At 41.9% G+C, this 18,568-nt stretch overlaps 1 long non-coding RNA gene across 2 annotated transcripts in view; it reads right to left on the reverse strand.

Moving 5' to 3' along the window:
• Positions 1 to 366: 366 nt before the first annotated feature.
• Positions 367 to 18,568, reverse strand: part of LOC142291903 (uncharacterized) — a 46,797-nt gene continuing 28,595 nt past the window's right edge. For both annotated transcript variants that reach the window (XR_012750554.1, XR_012750553.1), the window contains exons 2-3: positions 4,242 to 4,337; positions 367 to 714 (exon numbers count right to left, since the gene is read on the reverse strand). This is a non-coding gene — a long non-coding RNA (uncharacterized LOC142291903). The remainder of the gene's footprint in view (positions 715 to 4,241; positions 4,338 to 18,568) is intronic.

The raw sequence follows: 18,568 nt of genomic DNA on the forward strand, positions 1-18,568 counted from the left end.
ATAGCCTTAGACGCCAATTCTAGCGAAAACTCTTTGATAAATTGGGTCCTGAATTCTCAATTTAATTTGACCAAAAATATTATGCTAATTCTATGGATACCCAAATACAATGTTTCTATAAAGCTGAATGGTAATTTTTTGATTGTAAGCAGCACTGGAAACACATTTTAAATTGATTTGTCCTTCACGACAGCAAGCATTATTTATCTACTTGTATTAATAAGATTATCTCTTTTTAAAAAAGGATTGACTGTTACTGAACTTAAATACTGAAAAGAATGGATAGGTTATAAAAGCCATAGTAAGAAATAATAAACCGGCTTTCATCAGTCCGTCTTTCAGAAAAGTGCAGTGGGTCATTTTTTTGCACCGAGGCACAAATGTGTTTTTATAGCATTGTTAAGAACAAATTTTTACAGAATATAAAGAAGTAGATATTTTTTATTAATCTCATTATCATTTCTGTCTCTACAAAAATGGATACAATCATTTTAAAGCTCACAATAAAGAAGGTAAGTAGGCAGTACTGAAATAAGCAGGAAATCAGAAGGAGATAAAGCAGACAAGGGCACTTGAAGAGGATAAAGCACTTCAAATATTTCTATCACATTGATAACTTCCACTATGATGAACAAAATGATAAGGCAGAGTAGACCTTTGCACTCTAGATTTAAAGGCTTTGATCTACCATGAGACAAGTGGTTTCAAAATTATCTGCAAAAAGAGAATGAAGCAAATTAGTAAAAGAACATACTTGAACAAGATGCTCATAATCACACTTAGGGTGATCAAACACTTCTGCATAATGGAACTCGTAATTACAAACTGCTATATTCAAGTTTGTCAAATAATTATAAAGAGAACAAAATGTACTGTTATCAGACATTCATTATGATGCACTCCATAAACATTAAAGTTTTATTTTCATATGGATTTCTCTTATGCAGTGCTGCCATGCATTTCTTTTTAAAATTAGAAATGTTTTTATTTTCCTCTTAAAATGTTCCAAACTTCTGTACTTTATTTTCTGGAGTCATTTGTGTAAAGACTGCTGAAGTTTATGACTAAGATTTTGGTGAGTATTGCATATAGCAAAAATGAACTTTCACCAGTTTTACCATGTTAAACTGGTCACGTCATGGACAGCAAAGTAGTTTTTAATTTTTTTATTTCTCATCTCTATTAAATGTTAGCTTTTAAAATTTAGTTTCTATTTTTTTTTCCTATGCCCAAAGAAGCATTACCAGAGATTTGTTGTTTTTCTTTACTTTTTCCCCTGCATGACGTTGACCAATCATAGGAGGATCTTCTCTCCTGTTATGACCAAAGAGGCATTACCAAAGATTCTTCTCTGGGGAGTTTACTTTTTCCCCTGCATGATGTTGACCAATCATAAGCAGAATTTTCCCTCCCTGATGGAGCTCCAATAAATCCCTGGCGAAACATGCGTTGGGGGACTGGAGGTCCGGTACTTGGGGGCTCTTATGACCACTTGGAACTCTGATTAGACACTGATTTGCACATAGTACTTTATAAGCTTTGGTATATAAATCTCAATACAGATTGGTGATCTAACTTTCTGTCTCAGCAGAATTGTGTCCATTTGGACTTTATAATGTCCGCTGTTCTACCCATGTCCACCTGTGTGATCTTATCTGGCTATTCTGCACTTGTAGTCCTTTGAGCATTTATTTAGGTTTATGACTAACCTGATATTCTATTGCCCCATTCATGCTTGATTATAATGGCGGTTTTACTTTGTTTACTGTTTTGACATTTTGTGCTCAATAAAGTTTTCATATTATCTGCACATCTAACGCCAGTCCTCCAGGTTATTTATTCAATCATAAGCAGGATAGGATCATACAGGTGGGAAAAAATAAACAGCTTTCTCCTGTGTGAGATATGTAATGACACCATACTTTCTTACTGATCTCACTGCTGGCATCTGCTATAATTAATAGTAGTTGGAGGGAGTAGAGCAGAGCAGTGTGTCATACAAGCACCTTGCCATTTCAATAGTCTTTCAAATGGAAGACATTTCAGGAAATGCTGCATTTCTCTGGTATTTTGTAATATTGGAGTCTATTTTAATATATTTGGCTGTTTTCTGGGCGCTTAAGAGATGTTTGTGATGTTTATAGAGGTTTTTAGAGTGTTTTCCCATCGTCTTTGGGGCGTATTTTTGCTGACTTTTTCCAACCTCTTTTTTTAACTCAATTCAACAACCCTGGTGGTTGTTGAAGAAAATTACTAATAAAACGCTGGCGTCTTTTGAGCTTTCTCATTGATTATTATTGCAAACTACAAAGCATCTTCAGAATGGAAAATGCCTGATGTATGGTCTGCTTTCTTCTTTTAAATGCTTGGCGTCCTTGGAAGCCTGAAGTGGTTTATGATGCTCAAAAGACTGAAGATATGAACAGCATGTCTTTTCTACATAGAAATGCATATATTGATCATTTTGCACTTTTCAAAAAGGACCCTCCTGAAAAAAATTATGTATGCACATACTCAAGATGGGTATTCCTGTTGATGCAAGTTATCACTGGGACCTTCTTTAATTGCCAGAATCGGGAACTTGTGGCAACAAGTACACCTGGTTCTGCATGACAGAAAAAGATGTCTAAGGCCGGTTTCAGACGGCCATGTTTCATGTACGTGTGACATCCGTTTTTAACACGGATGCCACACGTACCCATGTTATTCTATAATAAATAATAATAATTCTCTGGAGTTACACACACATCCGTGTTTTCACACGGACTGTGTGACCCTGCGTAGCCCCGCACGTACACACAGAGACATGCCTATTTTTTCTACAGCAACACGGATGTCACATGGACCAAACACTGATGTGATCCATGTGACATCAGTGAGACACCTCCCCTCAGTGATATTCACCTGTATCCAGTGCTGCTGTCTTTGGCTCTGCTGTCACTTGCTTTCGACCTCCACTAATTATGCTCACTGAATATTCACTGCAGCTTGGACCTGGAAGCAGGTGCATCACCGGAGAGAGCGCTGCGGACAGCATCGCCGGTGACAGGTGAGTATCCACCAAGCAGTGTGTGCAGTGACGTTCAAGAGGTCATCCGAGTTCCCAATGAATTCTGATGAACCCGTGAAGTCATCGTCGTGACATCAGCTGTAGCGTGGGTGTCGCGGGGGTGTCATCAGGAGGTCATCAGAGTTCATTGGGAACTCCAATGACCTCCTGAACGTCACTGCACACACACTGCTTGCTAGATACTCACCTGTCACCGGCGATGCTGTCCCGCTGCTGTTCCCGATGCTGTCCCCGGCGATGCTGTCCCCAATGCTGTCCCCGGCGCTTTTCCCAGTGATGCTGTCCATGATGCGGTCCCTAGCACTGTCCCTGGAAATGCTGGTTCCAGCGATGCTCCTGATTCCAAGTCAAAGTTGCAGTGAATATTCAATGAGCATAGTTAGTGGGGGTCAGAAGCAGGAGACAGAAGAGCCGAAAACAGCAGCACTGGATACAAGTGAATATAGAAAATCTTTTTATTTCAAAAACACGTGTTTTCTCTGGTATGTGCCACATGTATGCAAGCACAGATGTAACACGTGTGACACACATGTGACACACATATGACACATGTATGACCATACCAATGCGTGGGGCTTGTACATGATTAAACACGGATGTCTGAAACTGGCCTAATTTGCTTAGACTGGAATACACGTCTACAGTCAAACCCAATTTTGGCCAAAAGCACAGAGATTTTATTTATGTTTGTCTTTCATCTCCACATTCCAAGAACCAGCAATATCTAATAACATTGTTTAATGGCTTTGCAAAATAAATGAACTCTAAAAATGCAATTTTTATTGTGTTGCTATACCCTGAGACACAGGAATTCAAAGCAGCTTTCAAAGTTTGTTTTTTTTGTGGCATGAGATGTAGTGTTATGGTCATCATTTTAGCGTAAACAGAACTTTTTGATTACTTTTTACTTATTATTTCAGGAGGAATAAGAACCCAATCAAACTTTAGTATTGTTTTTCGGATGAGCTTTTAGAGTTGACTACATGCAGCTAGAACTTTATTGTGTAAATCTATGGTTGAATGAAAGACAACAGTGGTTTTGAAGCTCTTTGGCAAAATAGTAGAAGTTTAGTTCTTATAACTTTGTATTATTATAAATTAGCACAGCATTTAGGAGCTTTTTGGATAAAAAAAAAAATAAACTGTGTTCAAAGGTTAACATTCATATTACATTTTATCTCTATGCCTTTTGTCTTCCAAATGCTTTTCTCCAAGTACCCATCGAATATTTTAACTTTGGCCAATGTGTGATGACATATTACGTAATCTGTAAAAACAAAAAGAAAAAAACAATCACTTGAACAAAAAGTATATACAGTATATATAAAACAGCAAAAAGCTTAGATTTACTGACTTAGAACATATATTTGATATTGTTAGAGTCAAGAGAGATATCTGATTAAATCTGTCAGTAAATTAAATTCTTAAAAGGTGTGTTTTGTCTCAACAGGGAATTGCGACAGATTCATGTTAACTTCAGAGGTTGAGAAAGTAAGACCAAAGTATTGGATTTTGTAGCGGTATTGAGTATTGCCATTGTAAATAGATATGAAAAGTGAATACTACTGGGGCTCACATGTAACAGTGCTTGCTCATTACAGTTCTACTTTAAAAAAAGATTACAGAAATCCAACAAGAAGGACAGTGTACAGAGATAACATTTTTAGTCTATTAATGAAATTTCAATTATCTTAATAGGTTTGTTCAGTTGTATAAAAATTATTCTGAAACGTGCCCAAAATAATAAGGCATACTATAGTAAAATAGTAAGCTATACAACTTAATAATATACTGTATTTAAATTATAATTAATATAACGTGGCTAAAAATGGCTAACCAGACAGGCTTAGTGCAAGCCACTCTATTTTCCAGATCCCAAGAGTTGCCCCTGCCTTCACTCATTAATGCCTATAGAGAGATTTGGACTCCCACAAAGACATTGGGTTGGTCCTATGGAGTCTGTTGCTGGACAATGGTGTGGTCTGGCAGAAGTGATCAGGTCGGCAGTAGTCATGGGCGAGGTCTGTGTCTTCATCACTGTGGCACGCTATATGAAAGAGGGGGTCCATTCTGGATGTGAGGATTATTGTGACTGAAGTGATACACAACTGCAGGCCATATGATGCCGATGGCTTCGGCTTGGCAGGACCAAATATTAACCAGTACATTGAAGAATATTGTCATTAAAAGTTAATTTTACTCAACAGCATTTTGATGAAAACTACAGTCATATGAAAAAGTTTGGGCACCTCTATTAATGTTAACCTTTTTTCTTTATAACAATTTGGGTTTTTGCAACAGCTATTTCAGTTTCATATATCTAATAACTGATGGACTCAGTAATATTTCTGGATTGAAATGAGGTTTATTGTACTAACAGAAAATGTGCAATCCGCATTTAAACAAATTTTGACAGGTGCAAAAGTATGGGCACCTCAACATAAAAGTGACATTAATATTATGTAGATCCTCCTTTTGCAAAAATAACAGCCTCTAGTCGCTTTCTGTAGCTTTTAATGAGTTCCTGGATCCTGGATGAAGGTATATTTGGCCATTTTTGTTTACAAAACAATTCCAGTTCAGTTAAGTTTGATGGTCGCCGAGCATGGACAGCACGCTTCAAATCATCCCACAGATGTTCAATGATATTCAGGTCTGGGGACTGGGATGGCCATTCCAGAACATTGTAATTGTTCCTCTGCATGAATGCCTGAGTAGATTTGGAGCGGTGTTTTGGATCATTGTCTTGCTGAAATATCCATCCCCTGCATAACTTCAACTTCATCACTGATTATTGCACATTATTGTCAAGAATCTGCTGACACTGAGTTGAATCCATGCGACCCTCAACTTTAACAAGATTCCCGGTGCCGGCATTGGCCACACAGCCCCAAAGCATGATGGAACCTCCACCAAATTTTACTGTGGGTAGCAAGTGCTTTTCTTGGAATGCCGTGTTTTTTTGCCTCCAAGCATAACGCCTTTTTGTATGACCAAACAACTCAATCTTTGTTTCATCAGTCCACAGGACCTTCTTCCAAAATGTAACTGGCTTGTCCAAATGTGCTTTTGCATACCTCAGGCGACTCTGTTTGTGGCGTGCTTGCAGAAACGGCTTCTTTTGCATCACTCTCCCATACAGCTTCTCCTTGTGCAAAGTGCGCTGTATTGTTGACCATAGCACATTGACACCATCTGCAGCAAGATGATGCTGCAGGTCTTTGGAGGTGGTCTGTGGATTGTCCTTGACTGTTCTCACCATTCTTCTTCTCTGCCTTTCTGATATTTTTCTTGGCCTGTCACTTCTGGGCTTAACACGAACTGTACCTGTGTTCTTCCATTTCCTTACTATGTTCCTCACAGTGGAAACTGACAGTTTAAATCTCTGAGACAACTTTTTGTATCCTTCCCCTGAACAACTATGTTGAATAATCTTTGTTTTCATATCATTTGAGAGTTGTTTTAAGGAGCCCATGATGCCACTCTCCATAGGAGATTCAAATAGGAGACCAACTTGCAAGTGGCCACCTTAAATACCTTTTCTCATGATTGGATACACCTGCCTATGAAGTTCAAAGCTCAATGAGGTTAGAAAAGCAATTTAGTGCTTCAGTAAGTCAGTGAAAAGTAGTTAGGAGTGTTGAAATCAAGAAATTGATAAGGGTGCCTATACTTTTGCACTTGTCAAATTTTGTTTAAATGCAGACTGCACATTTTCTGTTAGTACAATAAACCTCATTTCAATCCAGAAATATTACTGAGTCCATCAGTTATTAGATATATGAAACTGAAATAGCTGTTGCAAAAACCCAAATTGTTATAAAGAAAAAAGGTTAACATTAATAGGGGTGCCCAAACTTTTTCATATGACTGTATGTACAAAAGGTAGCGGGCACATGTCTTCTTATACTTTTCATTAGCACATAGCATCTTTAGTAGAGTTGAGCGCGGTTCACGGTTCGTGGTTCTCCAGTTCTAGGCTCGAGTGATTTTGGGGCTGTTCTAGATCGAACTAGAACTCGAGCTTTTTTGCAAAAGCTCGATAGTTCTAGAGACGTTCGAGAACGGTTCTAGCAGCAAAAAGCAGGGCTTTTTACAGCTACAGTGTGCAGGAGCCATCGCTGGCAGCCTGCCAGAAGCTGGTAACCAAGATAAACATCGGGTATCCAAGCAAAGCGCTTTGGTTAGTAACCCGATGTTTATCCTAGTTACGTGCAGGAAGCCCACACTTCCCCGCTCAGCTCACTCCGCCCCCTCCTGCCCGCGGCATGTACACACGTACACACACACACACACACACACACACTCACATGGTCCCGCTCGGCTTACCTGCGGTGATGAAGTCCCGCCATCCCGACCTCAGCGCTGTCACTGTCCTCCATGGCCGCCGCTTGTCACATCACCTCTCGCTTCCGACCCGAGACTGACTAGCGGTGACGTCACGGGCCTCTCGCGATGCTTGGCTGTGAAGACGCCGGTCATTGAACTCAGTGACAGGGGCTGTCAGTGTGCTGGAGATCAGCGCAGGTAATGTACCTCGCTGACAGCAGCACTTGTCATGCCCTGCAGTGACCTGGGCTGACCCATTGATGTTAGCTCAGGTCACTGCATTGCTCTCCCAGCCAATGGGGAACATCCTGCTCTTCATTGACTGGGACAGTGTGGATCGTCATGGCAACCCCTTGGATTACACCAGACCTGGATTTGTTTTTCATTCTAATAAATTGGTTAAAGAGGGAATGTTTTGGGGAGTGTTTTTTCAAATAAAAATGTGTTTGTCGTCTATTTTTTTTATTACTGACTGGGTTGGTGATGTCGGGTATCTGATAGACGCCTGACCTCACCAACCCCAGGGCTTGATGCCAGGTGACATTACACATCTGGTATTAACCCCATATATTACCCCGTTTGCCACCGCACCAGGGCGCGGGATGAGCTGGGGCGAAGCACCAGGATTGGCGCATCTAATGGATGCGCCACTTCTGGGGCGGCTGCGGCCTGCTATTTTTAGGCTGGGGAGAGTCCAATAACCATGGACCTCCCTAGTCTGAGAATATCAGGCCCCAGCTGTCTGCTTTACCTTGGCTGGTGATCCAATTTTGGGGGACCCCTACGTGTTTTTTTTTTTAATTATTTATTTAATTTAAAATAACAGCGTGGGGTGCCCTCAGTTTTGGATTACCAGCTAAGGTGAGGTTGCCAGCTGTGGTCTGCAGGCTGCAGCCGTCTGCTTTACCCTAGCTGGCTACAAAACTAGGGGGAACCCTACGTCATTTTTTTTTTCATTTTTTTGGCTAAATACAAAGCTAAGCACCCCTTAGTGCCACATGAAAGGCACCAAAGGGTGCTCCACTTTTTCTCCACTTTTTCTCCACTTTTTCTCCATTTTTTCTCCACTTTTTCTTCACTTTTTCTCCACTTTTTCTCCATTTTTTTCCTCTACTTTTTCTCCACTTTTTCTCCACTTTTTCTCCATTTTTTCTCCACTTTTTCTCCACTTTTTCTCCACTTTTTCTCCACTTTTTCTCCATTTTTTTCTCCACTTTTTCTCCACTTTTTCTACATTTTTTTCTCCACTTTTTCTCCATTTTTACTCCACTTTTTCTCCACTTTTTCTCCATTTTTTTCTCTACTTTTTCTCCACTTTTTCTCCATTTTTTCTCCACTTTTTCTCCACTTTTTCTCCACTTTTTCTCCATTTTTTTCTCCACTTTTTCTCCACTTTTTCTCCACTTTTTCTACATTTTTTTCTCCACTTTTTCTCCACTTTTTCTCCATTTTTTTCTCCACTTTTTCTCCACTTTTTCTCCACTTTTTCTCCACTTTTTCTCCATTTTTTTCTCTACTTTTTCTCCACTTTTTCTCCACTTTTTCTCCATTTTTTCTCCACTTTTTCTCCACTTTTTCTCCACTTTTTCTCCATTTTTACTCCACTTTTTCTCCACTTTTTCTCCATTTTTTCTCCACTTTTTCTCCACTTTTTCTCCACTTTTTTCTCCACTTTTTCTCCACTTTTTCTCCATTTTTTTCTCCACTTTTTCTCCAATTTTTCTCCACTTTTTCTACATTTTTTTCTCCACTTTTTCTACATTTTTTTCTCCACTTTTTCTCCACTTTTTCTCCACTTTTTCTCCACTTTTTCTCCACTTTTTCTCCTTTTTTTCTCCATTTTTTCTCCACTTTTTCTCCACTTTTTCTCCACTTTTTCTCCATTTTTTTCTCCAGTTTTTCTACATTTTTTTCTCCATTTTTTCTCCACTTTTTCTACATTTTTACTCCACTTTTTCTCCACTTTTTCTCCATTTTTTCTCCACTTTTTCTCCACTTTTTCTCCACTTTTTTCTCCACTTTTTCTCCACTTTTTCTCCACTTTTTCTACATTTTTTTCTACATTTTTTCTCCACTTTTTCTTCACTTTTTCTTCACTTTTTCTTCACTTTTTCTCCACTTTTTCTCCACTTTTTCTACATTTTTTCTCCACTTTTTCTCCACTTTTTCTCCACTTTTTCGCCACTTTTTCTACACTTTTTCTCCATTTTTTTCTCTACTTTTTCTCCACTTTTTCTCCACTTTTTCTCCACTTTTTCTCCATTTTTTTCTCTACTTTTTCTCCACTTTTTCTCCACTTTTTCTCCACTTTTTCTCCATTTTTTCTCCACTTTTTCTCCACTTTTTCTCCACTTTTTCTCCATTTTTTTCTCCACTTTTTCTCCACTTCTTCTACATTTTTTTCTCCATTTTTTCTCCACTTTTTCTCCATTTTTACTTTACTTTTTCTCCACTTTTTCTCCATTTTTTCTCCACTTTTTCTCCACTTTTTCTCCACTTTTTTCTCCACTTTTTCTCCACTTTTTCTCCATTTTTTTCTCCACTTTTTCTCCACTTTTTCTCCACTTTTTCTACATTTTTTTCTCCACTTTTTCTACATTTTTTTCTCCACTTTTTCTCCACTTTTTCTACATTTTTTTCTCTACTTTTTCTCCACTTTTTCTCCACTTTTTCTCCACTTTTTCTCCACTTTTTCTCCTTTTTTTCTCCATTTTTTCTCCACTTTTTCTCCACTTTTTCTCCACTTTTTCTCCATTTTTTTCTCCAGTTTTTCTACATTTTTTTCTCCATTTTTTCTCCACTTTTTCTACATTTTTACTCCACTTTTTCTCCACTTTTTCTCCATTTTTTCTCCACTTTTTCTCCACTTTTTCTCCACTTTTTTCTCCACTTTTTCTCTACTTTTTCTCCACTTTTTCTACATTTTTTTCTACATTTTTTCTCCACTTTTTCTTCACTTTTTCTTCACTTTTTCTTCACTTTTTCTCCACTTTTTCTCCACTTTTTCTCCACTTTTTCTCCACTTTTTCTACATTTTTTCTCCACTTTTTCTCCACTTTTTCTCCACTTTTTCGCCACTTTTTCTCCACTTTTTCTCCATTTTTTTCTCTACTTTTTCTCCACTTTTTCTCCACTTTTCCTCCATTTTTTTCTCCACTTTTTCTCCACTTTTTCTACATTTTTTTCTACATTTTTTCTCCACTTTTTCTACATTTTTACTCCACTTTTTCTCCACTTTTTCTCCATTTTTTTCTCTACTTTTTCTCCACTTTTTCTCCACTTTTTCTCCACTTTTTCTCCACTTTTTCTCCATTTTTCTCCACTTTTTCTCCACTTTTTCTCCACTTTTTCTCCACTTTTTTCTCCACTTTTTCTCCACTTTTTCTCCACTTTTTCTACATTTTTTCTCCACTTTTTCTACATTTTTTTCTCCACTTTTTCTCCACTTTTTCTACATTTTTTTCTCCACTTTTTCTCCACTTTTTCTCCATTTTTTCTCAACTTTTTCTCCATTTTTACTCCACTTTTTCTCCACTTTTTCTCCACTTTTTCTCCACTTTTTCTCCATTTTTTCTCCATTTTTTCTCCACTTTTTCTCCACTTTTTCTCCACTTTTTTCTCCACTTTTTCTCCACTTTTTCTCCACTTTTTCTCCATTTTTTTCTCCACTTTTTATCCACTTTTTCTCCGTTCTTTTTCTATGGTCAGTCTACCCATTAGTTCTGCCATGCATACTGTAGCTCTACACCTACTGCACATGTTACTTTATGATTGACATTTCTTTCGTACCAGAGCTGTCTAAGCCTACTCTGACCCCATATTTGTCATTACTATATTGTCCTTGTACTGTATTATGACATTTGTATCATGTGTTTCATTTCTTGCTGTGTTGCAATTTTTTTGCTGCATCCCAATTGTACCTCTACATTGTTCGAGTTTATGTTATTGTTCTCTCACTCTTATGTGATACTGATTATTGTCATTTTTCATGATTACAAGCAGATAAGTCCAATCTGACGAAGGCTCAGGCCGAAACGTCATTTGTAACTTGTTTTGGACAAAAACATATATGCTTATGAAAATTTTTTTTTCTTAATACGGACCAATAAAGAGTGATTTTGCATTACTATCCGTTGTGACTTACTGACTTAGTCTGGGAGATTTAGAGTGCCGAGGTTACTCACTAATTTTATCTATTATTACCTCTGAGCACCTATATACCAGTGAGCAGAGCTTCCTCTACAGTAGTTCTCCTGATTAGGCATGGCCTTACCTCATGAGCAGGGCATTGCAGCTTTGGTAGCAACCATTACGACATGGACTCTGCTGCTGTGGACCCGGGGAGAGTGAGTGCAGATTCATTGCACCCACACTCCTCACATGAAGGGTCCGCACTCCTAGAAAATGGGGGATACGTTCCCTGAGTGTCTCCCCCCCGATATTCTAGACGGTCCAGAGTCGTCGTGGGACCCCTTTATTTTTTTTCTTACAATAAATTGGTGAAAGAGGAAATGTTTTGGGGACTGTTTTTTCAAATAAATTTCTTTTGTCGATTTTTTTTTTTTTTGTTAGTACAGACAGTTTATGATGTTGGGTATCTAATAGACGCCATGACATCACAAACTGCTGGGCTTGATCTCAGGTGACTTTACAGCTAGTATCAACCCGATTTATTACCCCGTTTGCCACTGCACCAGGGCACGGGATGAGCTGGGGTGAAGCGCCAGGATTGGCGCATCTAGTGGATGCGCCACGTCTGGGGTGCCTGCGGCCTGCTATTTTTAGGCTGTGAACTATGGACCTTCCCACCCTGAGAATACCAGACCACAGCTGTCCGCTTTACCTTGGCTGGTGATCCAATTTGGGGGGGACCCTACTTTTATTGTGTAATTATTAATATTTATAAAATAATTATAAAAAAGAGCCTGAGGGGACCTCCACATTGGATCCCCAACCACGGTAAAGCTGCCAGCTGTGGTTTTCAGGCTACAGCCGTCTGCTTTACCCTAGCTGGCTATCAAAAATGGGGGGACCCAACGTCATTTTTTTTTAACTATTTTTTAAATAGAAAAAATTAATGGGCTTCCCTGTATTTTGATTGCCAACCAAGGTAACGGCAGGCAGATGGGGGTGGCAACCCATAGCTGTCTGCTTTATCTGCTGAGAATCAAAAATACCGCGGAGCGCTACGTCATTTTTTTAAAGATTTATTTTTACAGCACTGTGATGTCCAGCAATCAAAATACAGGGAAGCCCATTTTATTTTTAGTTATTTAAATAAATAATTAAAAAAAATATATATGGGCTCCCGCTGCATTTTTTGTATTGCTAGCTAAGGGTAATCCAAGCAGCTACTGGCTGCTAACCCCCACTGCTTGGTGTTACCTTCACTGGCAATGGAAAATCCAGGGAAGCATTTTTTATTTGTTTTTTAAAAAACAAATGACGTGGGCTTCGCCCCATTTTTGTGTCCAGCCGGGTACAACTAGGCAGCTGGGGATTGGAATCCGCAGCACAGGTTAGCCCGAGGTTTCTGGGCTCCTCTGCTGCGGATTTCAGTCCACAGCCGTCCCAGAAAATGGCGCTCTCATAGAAGCGCCATCATCTGGCGCTGTATCCAACTCTTCCAACAGCCCTGGAGGCGGGTGGCTTGTTGGGTAATCATGAGTTAATACTGGCTTTGTTTTACTAGCCAGTATTAAGCCAGAGATTCTTAATGTCAGGCACGTTTGACCCGGCCATTAAGAATCTCCAATAAAGGGTTAAAAAAAAGACACCACACAGAGAAAAAATACTTTAATAGAAATAAATACACAGACACATTAGAGACTCCATCTTTATTACCCCCTGTCAGCCCTCCACGATCCTGCTCTTCTGTCTTCTTTCTTTCTAGTGTAGTAGTAGTGACGATTGTAGTGAGGATGAGGTTCACCAGCCCATCACTTGGGGCTGGGGAACCTCATCCTCAGTACAATCCTCACTAGTGTAGTAGTAGTGACGATTGTAGTGAGGATGAGGTTCACTAGCCCATCACTTGGGGCTGGGGAACCTCATCCTCACTACAATCCTCACTAGTGTAGTAGTAGTGACGATTGTAGTGAGGATGAGGTGCACCAGCTCATCACTTGGGGCTGGGGAACCTCATCCTCAGTACAATCCTCACTACAATCGGGAAGCAGCGTGCAGCCTTCACTCCGTGAGTGATCAGTGCTGGCTGTCAGCGGTAACAGCGGTAACGCTGACAGACGCGTTACCATAGCAACGGTGCTCTCGGAGCTGCGGTGACGTCACCGCTAACTGCGTTGCTATGGCAACGGTGATCTCCGTTAATGACCGGCTGTGTCAGCCGGTCCCTAACGGAACGGGGAGTCGACCGTGTGCTAGAGCATGTCGCCGGTACACGGCGATACACATATGTGCACCGTGTACCGGAGAGATGCACTTGCAGGTCCTACATGACGCGTCATAGTCATGTGACCAGTCTGTAGCCAATGAGATAATAGCCACGTGACTGGTCACATGGCTATTCTGACGTCACGACAGGTCCTGCATCTCTGCTGGCAGTGCCGGTCACGGGAGGATTCAGCGATCATCGGATGGAATAGCGGCAGGAGACAGAGTGCAGAAGGGATCGCGAGGACCGGTAAGTGTTATGGCAATGTTTATTAACTGTTTGTGTACATTTATCATGCATTTTTATGTGTTTGTGATTGCCTCCCATTATAGCCTATTGGCTCGAGTTCAGTTCGTCGAACGTTCGACGAACCGAACTCGAGCGGGACCCCCGTTCGGCGAGCCGACCTCGAGCCGAACCGCGACCGGTTCGCTCATCTCTAATCTTTAGACACATTTTCTTCACTCCCTCCACTTCACTTGTTCCATCCTCTGGTAGTCTCACTTGTTTCACCACAACCCAGCCTAGCTCCACACTACAGTCCGTAAAACTAAATATTTCCTCCAGCGTTTTTCGTCCTCTTAAGGGGATAATGTCAATATGATCTAAAATAGCCTGTAGCTTGCTAACAGTTAGGAAACCCCCACCTGGGGCACTCACTTTGTCTCCCAATCTCCTCCGTCCTGTAACAGGACTCATCTCGTCCAATCACTTAGTGCTCCAGTCAGTCTTCTTACCCGACTCTCAAAGATCGATCTGTAACTCGGTCACTCTCTGTTCCTCATTCATGTGGATATCACTATCCCTTGCTCTAGCATCTTCTCTCTCTCAGACCTTAAGTCTTTCTTTGTCACACCCTGGGCCCTATCTGATCTTCAAAGTGGAAACAGTCATTGTTCCTTTTCATTAGCCCCTCCCAATATGGGCTAGTCCCAAACATTAACCGTCTCTGACCCTACTGTCACCATACTACAATACTACACTACAACACATTACAATTCACATAGCACATTACACTTTACATTATAACAATAACATTGGTGTTTTCAAGAGGGAACAGGACAATTGGTATATCTCCTTACACAGTAAAAGGGAAAAATCCCTAGATTAAAAGGAGCTGTGATCAAGGGGTGCGAAAGCAAGTAAAACTATATTTGGCAAAACCCAGCAGTAAGCTGGGAGTTTTGGCTAAACCATGGAGCTGATACTCCAGCTGCTAAGCACACACACCCATGCTGTGAGACTACAGATGTCAGCCACCCCAATCTCAGTGGTTGGACAGAGCCTGCAGGGAAGGATGGTACAGACAACGGGCCATGGGAGCTCCGCACTCCTTTGCCAGAGAGAGTCAGTGTGTGTATGGCTCTGAGCGGAATGTACGACAATTACTATTTTCTTCAGGTTGGTGTCCTTCACCCCACAGCCGGTCCCCATCATAGGTGCAGTAGACAAACACGTGATACTGGAGTACTTTGGGCAAACAAAAACTTGAGTAGTTTATTTTTCACACTATGACAGACATAGCCTCACTCTTGACAGTTCAGTGGTTAATGTATTTTTGTGGTACTCTCACTTGACCTATCCCTGCTATCTTGGATTTCATCTGCAAGCTGCCTGGCACCTGTGTTTCCATTACCCCACACTTCTCACCGCTATCCGCTTCTGGGCCCTGAAGGCTGACTAGTCACACAACTTCCCTGAGCCTACCAGGGTGAGTAGTAGGCTCCAGACCTTTAAGGGGTTACCTCAGAGCTTCCAGACTGTCTCCTGACACCTTGCATGTCTTTACTCCTCAAAACCTTTTGCAGAACTCCCTCTTGCCAGGAATATCTCTAACCAGCCTACTGGCCATCTGTCACTTCTCCCCTATCTTATCTAACCTCTAACCCACTACTACTCTTGCCCGACCCCTAAGTGGCACTGTCCGCTAAACGGTTCAGGTGCTGCCACATCGGGAACCCGCACTTCACTAGCAGAGTTAGTAATTTTATCAAGTGCATTAACAGCATACTTGACACCTAATACACATTATATTTACAACACAATTAGCTTAAAACAGTAGGGGGGTGAGATAACCTCCTACATGCCTCCCCACTAAAGCCTGCTTTACATGTTGCAATTTTGCATACAATATCGTATGCGATTTGCATTGCCCCCATCGTATGTGTGGCACATTCAATTTGTTGAATGTGCCGCACATACGAGTAACCCCCCGTCACACGTACTTACCCGTCCATACGACCTCAATGTGGGCGGCGAACGTCCACTTCCTGGAGTGGGAGGGATGTACGGCGTCACAGCGACGTCACGCGGCAGCCGGCCAATAGAAGCAGAGGGGCCGAGATGAGCGGGACGTAAACATCCCGCTCACCTCCTTCCTTCCGCATTGCTGGCCGGGAGCCGCAGGACGCAGGTAAGCTGTGTTCACCGTTCCCGGGGTGTCACACACTGCGATGTGTGCTACCCCGGGTACGATGAGCAACCTCACGTTCAATTTCTGAGGAATATACGACGTGCGTGTGATGAACGTTTTACCGTTCAATCGCAATCGCACGTAGCTGTTACACACTGCAATGTACCTTACGATGCCAGATGTGCGTCACTTACGACGTGACCCCGCCGACACATTGTAAGATACATTGCAGCGTGTAAAGTGGGCTTTAGATATGGTTGTCTCTGACCACAAATCTACAAACATATATTAAATGAGTTCATATTAATAATGGCTGACAATCAGAGTCCACTTCGCTCATTTGGGTACCAAAAAAGCGTAAAAACATTTAAAACAAGTCACCCATAGGAAGTCCTTTTCACTGTCATCAGCATTATCGCTCATACACCTGCAAAACCTAACAGGGTGAATGACAGTGCCAAACCCATTCCTTTACACAACACTGTCCCAGAGCACCGGGTGTGGGTAGGGTTCCATGGGTCAAAGTCCTTGGGGACGAGGGCAAAGTCTTTGTGACAAAAGAGGCAATGTTCTCGGGGCAAGGGCAAAGTCCATCGGGCCTTGGCAGTGTTCACGGTGTAGGTGGGAGCAGGTATGCCACCTGCCCAAAAGTTCCACTTTCCAGCAGAGAGAAACACATTCTGCACAAAACAAGTGAGAGGGGGAAAAACAAACAAAACTTTGGCCGCTCTGGGCCAACATCAGGGACCAGATCTCATGACTCGCTCCCTCCCACCCCACAGAACGTAGAAGAATCCTGTGCATCTCTCATTCAAACAGTACAACTGAGAAAGGGCGTTTCAGAACAGGCACTTAATTATGGTACATGACTTGTGACTGTCTTCAGACCCAACTAGTCTTTCATTCAGCAACCTATACATAAATGGCTGAATTGTTCCCCTGGGCAATGTTCTCCACTGCCGGAGAACCTGCCACCTGTGCTGCACCAGTTCGGGGCTCCAATATAACTCATGGGAAGGTGGCCTCTGTCTCCTCACTGGAATGGCGAGTGCACAGTCAGTGAGGCAGGAAGGCCATTGTTCGGCAGACCGTCCTTAAGCTGCAGCACCATCCTGAAGGCCCCGGAAGGCCCCCTTTTCCCCTCCTGGAAAGCCTCTGCCAGCGCATGAACCACCACCTATGCGTACCACCCCCAGAGTCTGTCTTCCATTACAAATCGAATATGGTCTCCCTAGGCTATGACCTGCCATCTTTGTTTGAATGGCCAGTTGTTGTCACACTTGCTGGGTGTAGCAAGCATGGCGGGGTGCGTTCAGACCTACGTGCATCTGTTGCACAACAAAAATTACAAGAAAGGGGGGCACTGGGGACACACGTACAGCGGAAGGCCCTGGAACTAGTGAGAGGGGTTGGTGGGGCACCTCCTATATTCACCTGAAGCTGTCCTTCCTCTCCTAGCCAGTCCCTATACAGTCTCCGCAACTGTTGCCTAATAGGAACCTGAGACCCTCAGAAAACCTTATAGTAGCCCTGACTAGTGAGGGGCAGGTGGGGTTCACTAGACCTCACTGCTGCACTAACACCCAAAAGGTAAGTAAAGACAAACAGGGGGGAAAAACAACCAAAAGGATATATATTGAGCACAAGAAACTTCAACTGTAGAACCTTCCGCAAAGGTGGCTAGCAACCAAATGACTTTGTATCTTCAGCATGGATTGCTGGGATACACCACAACTTAAAGCTGAAGGGCATGACTACAAAGTGAGTGCAGCTGAAAACACTCAGTAAGGAACTGTTTGGAAGGGCTGCAAGAGACAAACTGACACTTAACCACTTCAGTGACAAGAGAAACAAAACCCATTTAAATGTAGAGAGCCAGATGAGAGACTCCAGTCCAAAGGCTGTCACTGGTCTCTACATGCAGGGAGACAAACGTGACAGTAGTCTTTTCATCGAAGGCGTCTTCCTCGCAGCTCCTCTTGAAGGGTTGTGCCAGGAATGACCCTGCTCGCAGTGCCACTGAAGGATGCTACAGACAATGGGTCATGGGGGCTCCGCACTCCTTTGCCAGAGAGAGTCAGTGTGTGTGTACAGCTTGGGGCAGGGTGTGCAGCACTTACTATTTTTTCGGTTTGGTGTCTATCACCCCGCAACCAGTCCCCATCTTAAATGCAGTAGACAAACTGGTGACACCGGAGTAGTCTTGGCAAACCTTACTTGAACAGTATATTCTTTCCACACTATGACAGACATGGCCTCACTCCTGATGATTCTGCGGTTTTTTGTATCTTGGATCTCGTCTGCAAACTGTTGGGTACCTATATGTCCATTTCCCCATGCTTATTTTCACTGTTGTTCTCTT

The sequence above is a fragment of the Anomaloglossus baeobatrachus genome, chromosome 2 (assembly GCF_048569485.1).
Source record: "Anomaloglossus baeobatrachus isolate aAnoBae1 chromosome 2, aAnoBae1.hap1, whole genome shotgun sequence".
NCBI lineage: Eukaryota > Metazoa > Chordata > Amphibia > Anura > Aromobatidae > Anomaloglossus > Anomaloglossus baeobatrachus.